The sequence below is a fragment of the Elephantulus edwardii genome, unplaced genomic scaffold, assembly GCF_000299155.1.
Source record: "Elephantulus edwardii isolate Elephantulus edwardi_28Jun2011 unplaced genomic scaffold, EleEdw1.0 scaffold00001, whole genome shotgun sequence".
Classification (NCBI taxonomy): domain Eukaryota; kingdom Metazoa; phylum Chordata; class Mammalia; order Macroscelidea; family Macroscelididae; genus Elephantulus; species Elephantulus edwardii.
In genome coordinates this window covers 31,496,630-31,511,872 of record NW_006399751.1, presented here as the reverse complement: position 1 = coordinate 31,511,872, position 15,243 = coordinate 31,496,630, and positions in this window count along the sequence as shown.

Below are 15,243 nucleotides of genomic sequence, written 5' to 3'. Positions count from 1 at the left end.
GGGGTGGGCGGGGAAAAAAAAAGTTTGCCTGTTGTGATACTGAGGTTAATTTGTGCTTTCAGGTGAGGATAGCTTAATATCTCCTTTTGAAAAATTCACTACCAACCTTCCTCTAATGGTTTGTAATTTTTGATCATTGATTGTATCAATGAAGTCATCAGGATTGCAAAATGCTGCTGTTCTAACAATCTTTCTACATTTATTATTATTAGTGTTCTGTAAAGAAAACCTTTCTTATGAGTAAATAAAACATTCATAAACATTCTTATCTATTGAAGGCAGTTGTTTTTATTAGTGTGGTTTAATTTATCTATTCTTATCGTCGGATTTAAAATTTTGATACATGGTTTTACCTGGGACATGTCATGAGTTTAACTTGAAACAAATAACAGAATTTCAAAAATTCTTTTAAAAAGGGAGAGAACCCATTCCTATTTCTTGATATAATGCTTTCCTCTGATTTCATTAATAGAACTGTTCTTTTTTGCAAATCTATCACTTTTTTCCTCTCAGATGCAAGGTGAAAAGCAATCACCCTTAGCTTATTGCCATAGTGCTTATACAAAGGGCTATGGAAACCAGATTAATTGGTTAGATTAGCATCTATCTTCCTGCGCTCCCCGTTTTCACTACCAGCTGTCTCCTTGTGGAGAGACATACCTTGTATCTTTGCACTGCTGCTTCTAACAGATGGTGGAGGAATCCTGTAGTTCATCATTAAACGAGGATGTCAAAATTTCTGAACATGTTGTGAGAAAATTGTTTAATTTTCCCCCCCATTCTTAGATGCTGAGTTCTGGGGTTTTTTTTTTTTTTAAGTATTATAGGTTGGTCTTGTGGGTATTTTAGGAAGAAAAGTGTGAAAAATATGCCAGTTCTCATTACAGGCATGATTTTGTGGTGTCAGCACGTGCTGCTTATTCATCCTTTTTATCTTCAAAATCCGACTTTCCGAAGACTCCACTATCCTTCAGCATCACGATGTCTTTAACACCCAATGGTTAGATGAGTCAGCAGACTTAAGTATGGATTCTACCTCATTTGAAAGAGCTACTTAATTATCTAAGCTCCTTTTTATTTGTGTTAAATCTTTAAAATAAAAATAGAAAGTACTTAAATTTGTTGATAATTGTAAGGCACAAATTAAAAACTATATGGAAAAAAGTATGGTATTGCATTTAGTGTTTTAAAAAAATGTCTAAAACTTGCATACACTAAAAATAAAAACTGTCTAGGTTTACTTTTTATAAGTCTACCTATTCTTTAGGGAGCTCTGGTGGCCTCCTGGCAAGAAGCTGTACTGCAATCCTGAAAGCACGCGATTTGAGTCCATCAGGTGCTCCAGGGAAGAAGAATGGGCAGTTTCCTCCTGTGCTATTAACTGACACTGAAACCCTGCCAGAGGGTCAGTGTAGGTCCATTCTGAGTCAATGGTACACAACAACAACAACAATTATTTGGCGAATAATATTATGCTGTTTGAAGTTGTACTTAGTGTTTTTTTATCCTCTCAACTAAATTCTAATGTTGTCCTGATACTTCTTATATACTTACTGTAAAAATAGTAAAAAGGAAAAAAAAGGCAATCCTAACACAATCCTGCTTTAAAGAACAAATGAATTGAATGACTTAAATAATGAAATTTTATGAGATTAATATAAACTATGAACTAGTAGTTCACTAGTTCTTTTTGTCGTTAGCTCCAGTGTTTAGAAGTTGAATGCCACCTGCTTAAGGACACATTAGATTATTTTCTGCAGGCATGTCTATCTTGATATAGTGCTGACTCTGTTATTCTTGTATCTAATGTATTCAAGTTGGCATGGAAGTGAAAGACATAATTCTCATTACATGTGCTAAGCCAGGCAGCAAGGGAAACAAGCTTGACTAAATGCTTGGATTTCACCCAATGGTGCAGCAAACTAATGTTGTTTCTGAAAATGAAAACTGTGCCTGTATTTGTCAGCTGGATATGTCCAGGGCTTTCCAGAAGCTAGGCAATAAATGGAGGACACTGTTCACTAGGTTAACCCTCTTTCATTCAAAGGCACTGAGACAAAGTTTTCTATGAATAATAAAGGTGCTTGTTGTTAATAATATAGAACACTTTGGTGATTTTATGTTGAAGGACACTGTGTGTGACACTTTTATTTTAACTTGATGCATTCCTTGGCAGCCATATCTAATAAAATTAGATAGATTTTTTTTTTTAAGTTTTAAAAAAGCCTCTTCAAATAGTCCTTGTAGGTCAACTGTATAGACTATAGTTAAAAAAAATTGGCATCTTCAAGAGTTTTAATTGACCTTTATTTAATATGAATTTTAAACTTGATCCATTTTGCATGTAAAATACATTTCAGCATGATTTTGTCTGTATTTATTTATTTTTTAAATGGTAACTGGATTTAGAAAGAATTACCACACAATGATCCAGTTCTCTGCTTCCTTAGCGACAGTGGTGGTTCAGCAGTAAATATTTTGCCTCCTATATAAGAGAGATGGATTCATTTCCAAGCCAATGTACCTCCAGTGTAACCATCACTCTTCTGCTAGATTTCAGTGCTATTTTTCAAACTAAGACTCAACTTACTGCAGAGTCAGAACCAACTCATAGCTGAACCTCAAGCAGGCTTTCAGAGGCTGTAAATCACATGAGAGAGTTTCCATCTTTCTCTTGTGGAGCTGCTAGTGTATTCAAACCACTTGCCTTTGGGTTGGCAACAAAACTCCTTATTCAGTAGGTTACCAGGGTCCCCCAAAACTCATTGCCATTGAATCTGTGTTGACTCATAGTTGACCTTCCAGTGGATTTTCTGAGGCTGAAAATCATGGAGGAAGAGTGTCTTTCTCATAAAGAGCTGCTGGTGGATTAGACCTGGCCACCTTAAGGTTAGTAGTACAACTGTCTCCAGACACCAACAAAGCTCCCTTAGACTAACACTTTGTTGCTGTTATTGTGTGCCATAGAGTTGGAACCAACTCATAGCTGACCCTCTAGTGAGTTTTCAGAGGCAGTAAATCACCTGGGAGGAGATTACCCATTCTTCTCCCATGGAGCAGCTGGTGAATTTGAACCATGTGCCTTTGGGATTACAGTCCAGCTTCTTACCACTAGGCTACCAGAGCTCACTCAGACTAATAACAATAGGAAAAAAGATCTAATTATCTATTTGCAAAAAACTCTGTCAATGAAAACCTCTGTGGTTCATTATAGTCTACACTGTACATAATCTCAGCTCAATGACAATGAAAGACAACTCTCCCCTTTGCTTAAAAGCTTTCTCATTTGTCTATTATGCCCCTTCCCACGCTGATCCACACCATTAACTCAGTTTCACTGGAAAGCACTGCTTTTTATTAGATGGTTCATATGCCTCTTATTAACAGCCTGTGTGAAAAATAGAAGATACAATTTAGGATGCCATAATGAAAACTGATCTTACATTTAAAAAATTAGTTTTCCTTAAAATATGGAATAGTAAACATCATAGATGTACAGTGTATGAGGATAATTTATTGTGTTTAAATGGATCGTACTCTCAGAAGAGTTAAGACTGTACCTACTTCTTCAGGCGATTTTAATATTATACTAGTTCCCTAAATATTTTCTCTTAAAGTGCCTGAAATATTCTTTTCTAAATATATTTTCTAGGGATGTCATAATTACTATTGCCATGCAATCTTTTTTATCTTGAGGGATTTTTTAAAAAAGTAACAAAGTGTGGAATGAGTGTGAGTGGAAGGCTCAGAATAACATGAGTAAATAGGCAAAGAGGTCCCTTACATGACCTTGGACATTATAAAAATCCAAAATCAACATAATTAAACTGTGCCTTATTAAACAGCTGGGCTCTTTATTCTGAAGAGTGGTAGTGAATAATACACCTGCTTTTCTAGAAGTTTTCCCACTGTTCCTCTGCACTTTAGGGAACTCTGGTGGCCTAGTGCTTGGGAAGTTGTGCGACCAACCTCAAGGCAGGTGGCTCAAATCTACGAGCTGCTCGTTGGAAGTAAGATGAGCAATCTCGTCCTGTGGGATGTACAACTTCTGAAAACCTCCTAGAGGGTTGGCTATGAATTGGTTCCAGTGAATTTGCTTGTTTTACACACTTTACTTCAGAAGCATTTCTTGAATTGTTCCTTTTATTTCCTGAAGTCATTTTCAAAAGTGAGTCAGGCCCTTGTTTGGGATTGCAGCACACTTTCTTATCACTAAGCCACCAGAGTTCCTCCTTTTTTTCTTGATAAAGACCTATATAGATAAGACTCCTTATCCTCCTTGATTTGTAAAAGTTAACCCTCCACTGATGAACATAAATTTGGAAATACATTTTCTGCATAGTTTGTAAATGAGTAAGAAAAAAAATAGATTGGTTCAAATATTACTTGGATAATTGACAATTATCATATAGGGAGGATTGGATTTAGTAGAATTATTTTACTCATTATCCTAGGGTTTTGGAGAGATTAAAGAGGAAATTTGATTTCTAAAAATGTATCTTACTGGGGAGTTTCGTATCTCTACAGCATCTCTGAAAGAAATAATCTTTTAGAAAATGGCCTACCTATAGTTTGCCGATGTGTGCCAACATCCATTAAAATGATATCAGAAATAAGTGTGAAGAGCCAAGTTTCCAAGGGCTGGTTGTTGTGTCAGATGAGCCAAAACACAGGATTCTAAAATGAAACAGATTTATTTAATAATAGGATGAACAGAACAATAGGGGTCACAGCAAGAAGTAAGTGGAGAACAGGTGGCAATGAGCTGTATAATTGGTATTCCAAATGAAGGTCGGTGATGTTACTAAATCACAAATATCAATCAATGTAGGAGCCATCACAACACATTATACTCTTGAGCAGGAAAAAAAAATCTGTTAAGACACTTTTCCACACGGATTTTTGTTTACCTGCTGCACACCTTCTGGCCACAGAACATTGACTGCAGTTGTCAGTTTGGAGTGCTGAGTGCAAGAGGCTTTCATTCATCAGTTTGTATGTTGTCCAGCAACTTTATTTAGATATAACTGACATACTTTAAGTGCTATCCAGTTAAAGATCACAATGCAATAGCCTTTTAAAACGTATTCACCAAGTTGTGCAAACATTATCACAATCAATTTTAGAACATTTTGACTCTGACAGTGGACTTGAGCATATCAGAGATCAGGAGGATTGTGCAGGATAGAGCAAGGTTCAGGTCTGTTTTTCACAGGGTCATTATGTGTGGTAGTCCATTCCACCTCAGCTAACAAAAACAGTAACAACAAAAATGCCTATTAGCAGGCATGCTCCATTTCCCCTAAATCTCCCAGCCATAGGCAATCACTAATCTACTTTCTGAAATGTTTTCTCTTGGGTTGCTGCTCATAAAAGTGCCAGGCACATCCACATAAAAGTGAATTTGATAACAAAATGGGATTAGATAGAGAGCGAATTTGAAGTTTAGATTTCCCACATGGTGCAGACTGCAGAGAATTCCAGCAGGACCATGAAGGGATCCTTCAGAGTGATGTGACCCCATGGACAGGGCGTGCTCAAAGATGAGGCAGTACATCTGAGGCCTGTGGTGAGCCACAGATGGAGAGACTGAGAAAGAGGATCTTCACAGTGATGTCACTGGCCATCCACGGCTGTGATAGAGCAATTTGTTGCAATCCATATGAAATGGCTGTCAAAGAACTTTTTAATGTATTGAATGACACTGAACTTCAAAAGAGACTGAATATTTAGCAGAAATATTTATCTATTTTTATCTGTTCATTCCTTCATCTGTCAGTCTGTCAAACTTCTGTTTTGCTGTGATGCTAGGAGTTATGCCACTAATCTTTTCAAATGTCAGCAGATCGGCTCCTGTTGGACAGATTTCAGCACAGCTTCCAGACTAAGATAAGTCAGGAATAAAAGTCTGGCTTCCTTCCAAAAACTGTTGTTGTTAAGTGACATTGATTTGGCTTTGGTTTTCCATAGGTTGGCACCCTATGGAAAGCAGAATAAAACAACACTGCCCCAACCTGTACCATCCAACAATTTCTGCTTATTATGATTATCACTTGCCATTTCATCTCATAGATGTTATCATTACAATGTTGTTGTTGTTGTTATGTGCCATCGAGTCGCTTGTGACTCTCGATGACCCTATGTACAAGAGCTCTAAATGCTGTTCTATCCGGTGCCATCCTAGCCATCTCAAATGCACTTATTCCCACCGCTTCAGTCACAGAATCGATGCATCTCATCAAAGGTCTTCCTTTCCTTCGCCGCCCCTCCACTCTGCCAAACATGATGGCCCTCTCCAAGTACCAGTGCCTCCTTGCAACATGCCCAAAATATGTCAGACCAAACTTCAGAATCCTTGACTCCAGGGAACACTCTGGCTTCACCCTCTCCAGGACAAACCTGTTTGTTCTCCTAGAAGTCCATGGTACATTCAACACTCGTCTCCAGCACCACAGCTCAAAGGCATCAATCCTCTTTCTATCAACCTTATTCACTGTCCAACTCTCTGATGCATAGCACATAATTGCGAGGACTACAGCCCAGATCAGGTGCACCTTAGTCTCTAGCCTGACATCATTGCTCTTCAGTACTCTTGAGAGGTCCCTCACAGCTGACTTTCCCAATGCAATTCGTCTCCTGATTTACTGGCTGCTGTTACCAAGAGTGATGACTGTGGAGCCAAGTAAATTAAAACTGTTAACTATCTCAATCTCTTTACCATCCACGCTGATGCTGCCAATTGGCCCAGTGGTTAGAATCTTTGTTTTCTTGACGTTGAGCTTCAGTACATATAAGAGGCTGTAGTCCTTGATCTTCTGCAGCAAGCGCTTCAGGTCCTCCTCAGTTTCAGCAAGCAGGGTTGTGTCATCTGCATAATGCAGGTTGTTGATGATTCTTCCACCAATCCTGATGCCACATTCCTCTTCGTATAGCTCAGTGTCTCGGATGATCTGTTCTGCATACAGATTGAAAAGGTGTGGAGACAGAATACATTCCTGACAAACCCCCTTCTTGATTTTGAACCATGTAGTGTCTCCTTGCTCTGTTCTGACTACTGCCTCTTGGTCCAAGTATAAGTTTCAAAATAGCACAATCAAATGTTCTGGGATTCCCATTCTTCTTAGAGTCAGCCACAGCTTGTTGTGATCCACACATTTAAAAGCCTTTGCATAGTCAATGAAGCACAGATAGACATTCTTCTGGTATTCTTTGCTTTCTGCTAAGATCCATCTTACATTAGCTATAGTATCCCTAGTACCACAACCTCTTCTAAATCCAGCCTGCACATCTGGTAGTTCTCTGTTGACATATTGTTCTAAACGTTTTTGGATAATTTTCAGCAGAATCTTGCTTGCATGTGATATCAATGATATTTTTCGATAACTTCCACGCTCTGTTGGGTCACCTTTCTTTGGAATGGGAACAAATATCTATCTTTTCCGGTCAGTGGGCTAGCTGGCTGTTCTCCATATTTCTTGGCACAACTTAGTGAGCACATCCAGGCCAGTGTCTGTTTGTTGAAATATGCCAATTGGTGTGCCGTCAACTCCTGGAGCCTTGTTTTTTGCCAATTCCTTCAGAGCAATTTGAACTTCCTCTTTCATCACCATAGGCTCTTGCTTATATTTCATTTCATGAAATTCTTCTGTGTCAGCCAATTCCTTTTGATACAGTGACTCTGTGTATTCCTTCCATCTTCTCTTGATACTTTCTGGATCATTTAATATACTGTCCAAAGTAAGTATTGCCACCCATGGTTTGAATTTGCTTTTCAGCTCCTTCAGCTTAAGAAATGCTGAGCGAGTTCGTCCCTTTTGATTTTCTGTCTCCAGCTCTCTGTACATTTCATTATAGTATCTTGCTTTGTTGTCCCGGGCTGCCTTTTGAAATCTTCTGCTTAGCTCTTTGATTTCTTGGTTTCTTCCTTTAGCTTTGGCTTCTCGGCACTCTAATGCAATATTCAGATTCTCATTTGACATCCTACTGAGAATATATTGTTTGAAATATATAGTGACCATAATAATCACTTAAACATAATAATAATTATGAAGATGGCAGAGAACTAGATATTATTTCCTTCTGTTGATGACAACTAACAACAGTAAACCCTCTTTCCTTCCTTACTTCACTCATATTTATTTATTATCACCTATGAATCAACTATGACTTGACGTCACTTAACAACATAGAGATACCAGTTGGCCTAGTTATGCTACCAAGCCAAAGGTGGGAGACTATAATCCGTGGCCTTCAGGCCTGTTTTTCCTTGTTTTTGGTAAAATATTCTTCTAGGTCACATAGCCCTGGTGTGTCCATTTGCCATAGAGAGGTAACGTGGTGGCTGTGAACCTGAACACTGTGACACTGATGTGTCAAATGCATTAATGGTTACAGTGTTTTGTGGACCTCCCCAACTCAAAGAAGCTTGGAAGCAGGAGTGGCGTCCACTTCCATAATAGCTTGCCTCTGAAAACCCTATGAACATGGAGAAAGGATGAAAATCACCCAGGTGCCTCTGAAAACCCTATGAACATGGAGAAAGGATGAAAATCACCCAGGTGTTGAGGACTTTGGTTCATAGGGTTGCTATGAGTTGCCTACAACTCAATGGCACTTAACAACCACAACAACATCATCTGAATTGTTCTTGTATTTTTGCCATCCAGTCAGAAATGACCCGTAGCTGACCCTCCAGCGGGTTTTCAGAGGCAGTAAGTCACACAAGTGGAGATTACCTCTTCTTTTCTCATGTTGCAGCTGATGGATTTGAACATGTTTGGTATTGTAGCAACAGCTCCTTACCACTAGGTCACTGGTACTCTAGTTCATAGAGAACTACCAGAAGTTCATGCTGGATTTAGAGAGGCTGTGGCACAAAAGGTATCATTGCTAATGTCAGAGGGATCCTTGTTGAAAACAAAGAATACCAGAAGACTGTCTATTTTGCCTTTATGGACTATCCAAAGGCATTTGACTATGGATAATAATAAAATGTGGCTAACATTGAGAAGAATGGGAATCCTAGAACATTTAATGCTTATGCAAAATCCTTACCCAGAACAAGAAGCTGTATGAACAGAGCAAGGAAATACTAAATGGTTTAAAATGAAGAACTGCATGAGTCAGGCTTGTATCCTTTCTCTGTATTTCTTCAATCTGTATGCTAAACAAGAAGCTGGACTTTCATGAAGAAGAATGTGATACAGGATTGGAGGAAAACTCATCAATAGCTTACAATATGCAGATGACACAAACTTGCTTGCTGAAAGTGAGGAGAACTTGAAACACTTGCTGCAGAAGATCAGACACTGCATCCTTCAATCTTGCAATTGCATTGCAACATAAAAAAAAAGATTCTCAACACTGGACAAATAGGCAGCATCATGATAGGTGGAGAAACGATTGATACTGTCAATGACTTCACCTTTCTTGGATCCACAGTCAACACACTTGGTACCAGAAGTCAGGAGATCAGGAGCCATATTGTCCTGGGAAAGTCTGTAGTTGGGGAGCTCTCTTAATAATGTTAGTTTGAAGTCTAAGGCATGCCTTATCCGGACCACAGTCTATTCAGTCACGTGCAGTGTGTCTGAGAGCTGAACAATGAATAAATAAGGATGACAGAACAATTGATGTCTTTACTTGTTGTGTTGGGGAAGAGCAGTTTATCCCATGGACTGCCAAAAGAACAAGCAGATACGTCTTGGAAAAGGTGTATGATTAGTCAGTTTCAGATGCATAGGAAGCAATTGAAAATATCATGGTTTGGCTTAGGAGCACTTTAATCTTTGAACTGACATCGTTGCTCTTTATCATTTTGGAAAAATTCTTGAAAGCAGATTTATTCAAAACAATATTTTTTAAAAAAATTTCCTAACTGCTGTTATCTTTCCCAATGCCATATCTCCTGATCTCTTGACTGCTGGTACCAGGTGTGTTGATTGTGAATCTGAGTAAGATGAAGTATTTGACAATCATGATGTTAGAGAGTGCTGGTGGCTTATTAATAAGGAATCGTGCTGCCACTGCAAAAGTATGTGCTTCAAATCCAATTGCTCTTCAAGAGAAAGATGAGCAATCTCCTCCCATGGATGTCTTGCCTCTCAAAACCTGCTGGAAGGTCAGCTATGAGTTGGTTCCTACTTGATGGTACTCAACAACAACAGCAATAATTACGATGTTGCCTATTCATCCAGGAGTGAGAATTTTTGTTTCCTTGACACTGAAGTGTAATACATATTGAAGATTGTAATCTTTCATCTTTTGTAGCAAACATTGCAAGCACTCTTCACCTTCAGCAAACAAGGCTGTGTCATCCGCATAAAACAAGTTGTCTGATCCCAATGCCACATTCTTCATAGAGTCCAGCTTCTCAAATAATTTTCCTCAGCATACAAACTGAATAGGTATGGAGTAAGGATACAACTGTGATGCATGCTTTTTAAAAATTTTAAGCCATTTACAATACTACCAAAGGCAATTTATATGTTCAATGCAATCCCAATAAGAATACCAATCCCATTCTTCAAGGAGATGGAAAAGGTAATCTCTAGCTTCATTTGGAATGGAAAGAAGCCCCGAATAAGCAAAGCACTCCTTAAAAATAGAAAAAATGTAGGAGGCATCTCTCTCCCTGATTTCAAATGCTACTACACTGCCGTGGTGGTTAAGACAGCATGGTACTGGTACAATGACAGACACATAGATCAATGGAATAGAATTGAGAATCCAGAAATCAGCCCATCTACCTATGGTCAACTGATTTTTGACAAGGAGATGAAATCAGTTAAGTGGGGAAATGACAGCCTTTTTAACAAATGGTGCTGGCAAAATTGGAAAGCTGTATGCAGAAGACTAAAACAAGATCCACACCTCACTCCATATACAAAAACCAACTCAAGGTGGATCATGGACTTAGGACTAAAACCAAGGACTATAAACTTCATTCAAGAAAAGCTTGGAAGAACTTTAGTGGTCCTAATCCACAACATAAAAAGTCTTCCAAGTATCCTGGAAAATCTACAACCAGGAGAAGATAAAATAGATGAATGGGACCTGTTAAGAATCAAATCCCTATGCACATCCAAAACCTTCTCCAATAGAGTAAAAAGGGAAGCCACAGACTGGGAAAAAATATTTGGTAATGACATGTCAGATAAGGGACTTATATCCGGAATTTATAAAATACTTGAACACCACAATAAGATAAAGGTAAATAATCCAATAGAAAAATGGGCACAGGATATGAACAGACACTTCACTGAAGAAGACATTCAGATGGCCAACAAGCACATGAAGAAATGTTCAAAGTCCCTAGCTCTAAGAGAGATGCAAATCAAAACAACTATGAGATATCATCTCACCCCAGTAAGAATAACAAAATTTAACAGAACAGCAAGCAACAAATGCTGGCGAGGATGTGGAGAAACGGGAACTCTTATTCACTGTTGGTGGGAATGTAAGATGGTGCAACCATTGTGGAAGGCGGTGTGGCGCTTTCTCAAAAAATTGCGAATAGAGATACCATTTGACCCAGAAATCCCATTACTGGGAATATACCCCAGAGAGACCATGTCTGCCATCCAAGCAGATATATGGTCACCCATGTTTATCGCAGCTTTGTTTACAATAGCAAAGAGTTGGAAGCAGCCTAGGGGCCCATCAACAAACGAATGGATAGAGAAGCTGTGGTATATCCACACAATGGAATACTACGCGGCATTGAAAAACAAGGAACTCATACAATATTATTCAAAGTGGGTGACCCTGGAGGACATTATGCTGAGTGAAATATCTCCGTCACAAAGGGACAAATACTGCATGGCGCCACTGTTGTAGAATGGGTCTGACATCGGGGTGGGGGTATGACAGAAAAAACTGGATAAATTATGTATATTGTATTGAAACAGATGAGGGAAAGAACAGATTAGAAGTGATATATGAGTGAGTATTAGGGTTAGCACAGGAATCCAGAATTAAGGTTGCATAGAGAAGTGTACTCGGGGTGGGGGGTGGGGGGAAGGGACGTGGGAATTGTATACTAATGAAGGAATTTTTTTTCTTTTCTCTCTTCAGAGGGGGAAGCGAGCTGGTAGGGAGGGGTGGGAAGGGAGAAAAGTGCGGCAATGAATGAATGGAAATCCAGAACCTCTGTAAAAAAAAAATAAATAAAAATTTTAAGCCATTTAGTGTTCCCTTGCTCTGTTTGCATAACAGTCTCTTGGCCTAAGTATTGGGTTCACATGAGCACAATTAGGTGTTCTAGAATTCCCATTCTTCTCTGTGTTAGCCATAATTTTTATGATTCACACAGTTAAATGCCTTAACATAGTCAATAAAGCACACATAGATGTTCTTCTGGTATGTTTTGCTTTCAATCAGGATCCATCTGACATTAGCAATGATCTTCCTGGTGCCATATCCTCTTCTAAGCTCCACTTGAACCTATGGCAGCTCTCTGTTTATATACTGTTCTATTAATTTTTGTATTATCCTCAGCAATATTTTACTTGAATGTGATCTTAATTATATTATTTGTTAATTTTCACACTCCCTTGGATCCTCCTTTATGGGACTGGGAACAAATATGAGATAGATCGCCAAGCAACTATTTTCCAAATCTCCGGGTGTAGATTGGTGAAGATGTCTAGGGCTGCCTCTGTTAATAGAAATATGTTAATTGGTATCCCATTGATTCTTGGGCACTTATTTTTCATCAAGAGCTAATGGTAGCAAAGGAAGAAGTGCAAAGTGTACTGAAGACATGGGCAAAAAAAAATAGGGGGGAAAAAAAGGAGGATAAGATGGCGTGTCTGAGAAAGAGAGGAAGACCTTTAATCAGATTGATTGACACAGAGACTAGCAACGAGGATGGGGCAAGATACAGCAAGGTGCAGATCTGTTGTTTATAGGATCACTGTGAGTTGGAGTTGATGACACCTAAGAACAACAACAGCAACTTTATACATACAACTATTTTCAATGACTAGAATATATCATATTTTTTTTTTGCTAACAAAATTTTCCTCACTCGAAATTTTGAACTCTTGTGGGTTTCCAGTCCCCAGGAGAACTTGTTCACCAAGTTCTTTTTTTGTCATTTTTATTTTCCTTTCATTTGTTAATTATTGTCCTTAACTCTCCATAGCCTAAAAAAATGTACTGAGTATGAAAAGGAAATTTTAATTAAGCATTGACCCTGTATTTTTGTAATCATTTGTTCTCTCAGATGAGAATAACTAGATATTTAAAAATTGTGTATATTCTATGTATGTATAAATCGGTTCAGTTATAGGTATGTGAAAATTGGTCTGAATAGAAAAGACTGAAGAAAAGTTAATGCTTTTAAAGTGTAGTGTTGGTGAAGAGTATTGAAAAAAACTAAGGACTACCAAAAAAAACAAATCTGTCTTGAAAGAGCTGCAACTTAAGTGCTCTTTGAAAGCAAGGACGCTGAGACTTCATCTCACATACTTTGTTATGTTATCAGAAGGGCCAGTCCCTGAAGGAGGATATTATACTTCGAAAAATAGTGAAAACCAGAAAGACCCTCAGTGTGATGAATGCCAGCAGTGAGTGCCTCAATGGGCTTAAGCACAGCAGTTACTGTGAAGATGGCCCAGGTCTGGGCAGATTTTCATTCTGTAGGATAGTGGATCTCTATGAGTTGGAGCCAATTGACTGGCCCCTAAAAACTGGGTCAGTGTTTCCATTTCACTTTGTTATTTATTGTAAGATAGCTGTTGGGTTTTGTTGAATAATCATTTTAAAAATAAAGAATATATTGACTAATATGGTTGTCAAGGACTTTCTGCTGCAAAAGATCTACTTCAGCTGGAATGCTTGACTACAGATTTTTCTTCAGGCTCCTATGGTGTAGGCTAATTTGGAACGCTTATAATTTTCAAAGAGGGCTTTTATGGGGCTATGGAATGATTATCTCTATAGAATTTTACTCCTAGGAGAAACTGTCCTTACTAAGTTTTTACTCTTTAGTCTATTGAAGTATTTTGGAGTTCTTTTACCTCTTGTTTTGTCTCTATCTGCAGTCTAAACACTTACACAAACAGTCCTTCCCAATGAAATCACACACTGTGTTTATATGAACGTTCTTAAGGCTTCAGTTCTTAGGCTGAAGATGAAGGCTACAGCCTTCCTGAATGTGCAGCTGTTTCCAACAGAGAAAATAACAGCATCCTCTATCACAGACATTTATGTGTCTAGATGCTGCACTGTTGTGGTTTTGTAAAGCTGGGAATGTCTTCCAGAAATTTGAGAAAATCGTCTCTCTGTAGAATTCACCCTCTCTTACCTCTACAGTGCTGTGTGTTCATTTTACTTAATTTAGTGTTTCATAATGTTATGTTAAAGGGATTTTGGGAAGGAGTGTGAACCATAAATGGACTGCAAAGCTTTAAACTATTGGATCACTATGTGATCTGGTGGCCTAGTGGTAAGAATTTGCACTGCAATCCAGAAGGCACATGGTTCAATAACCACCAGCTGCTCGGTGGGAGAAGAATAGGCAATCTCCTCCTGTTCAATTACTACCCCTGAAAACCTGCTGTAGGGTCAGCTATGGGTCAGTTCTGACTCAATGGCAAACAACAAAAACAACAACAACATGAACAGTTTATAAAGAAATAATGTATGTTGTTTTCTAGTCATTAGAATAATCTTGAGAAGTAACTGTTACCTGACCTAAACTCTTGGAGTTCATGTACATGAGAGAGAGGGATGATAATGCTGCTTACATGACAGAAATCTTAGAATAAAGACAGATCAGATATGCACTATGGCAATTGTGCCTGGCACATATTAGAGTATTTGAAAAAATCAGTTTTTGTCCAGTGCTAAGTCCTATAGCATTTTTCAGACCTCTGGTACTATGCCTACATAGCTATTTACACCATTAAGCAGATAGCTATTGCCATTCATTCCCTTCCTGTAGTACTTTTGTGGATACTTCCCTTTGCCCCTAATTTGTTTTCAGACCACTGGTTTGTAAAATACCTTTTCTAAGAATTCTCCTACCTTAAAAATAGTAATAAAATATTTGAGATTGCATTTTACCTAATACTTTAATAGAGTGACATTGTCTGAAGATTTTGACTGTGTAGAGATTTCTCTTTCAGTTGCTTTAAAGCATTTTTTTTTTAAAATTTAGGTTGTTTATTTTTCATTTCAATGAACATCTACAGAGATTTTGGGATTCCATTCATTCATTGTTGCACCCTTCTCCCC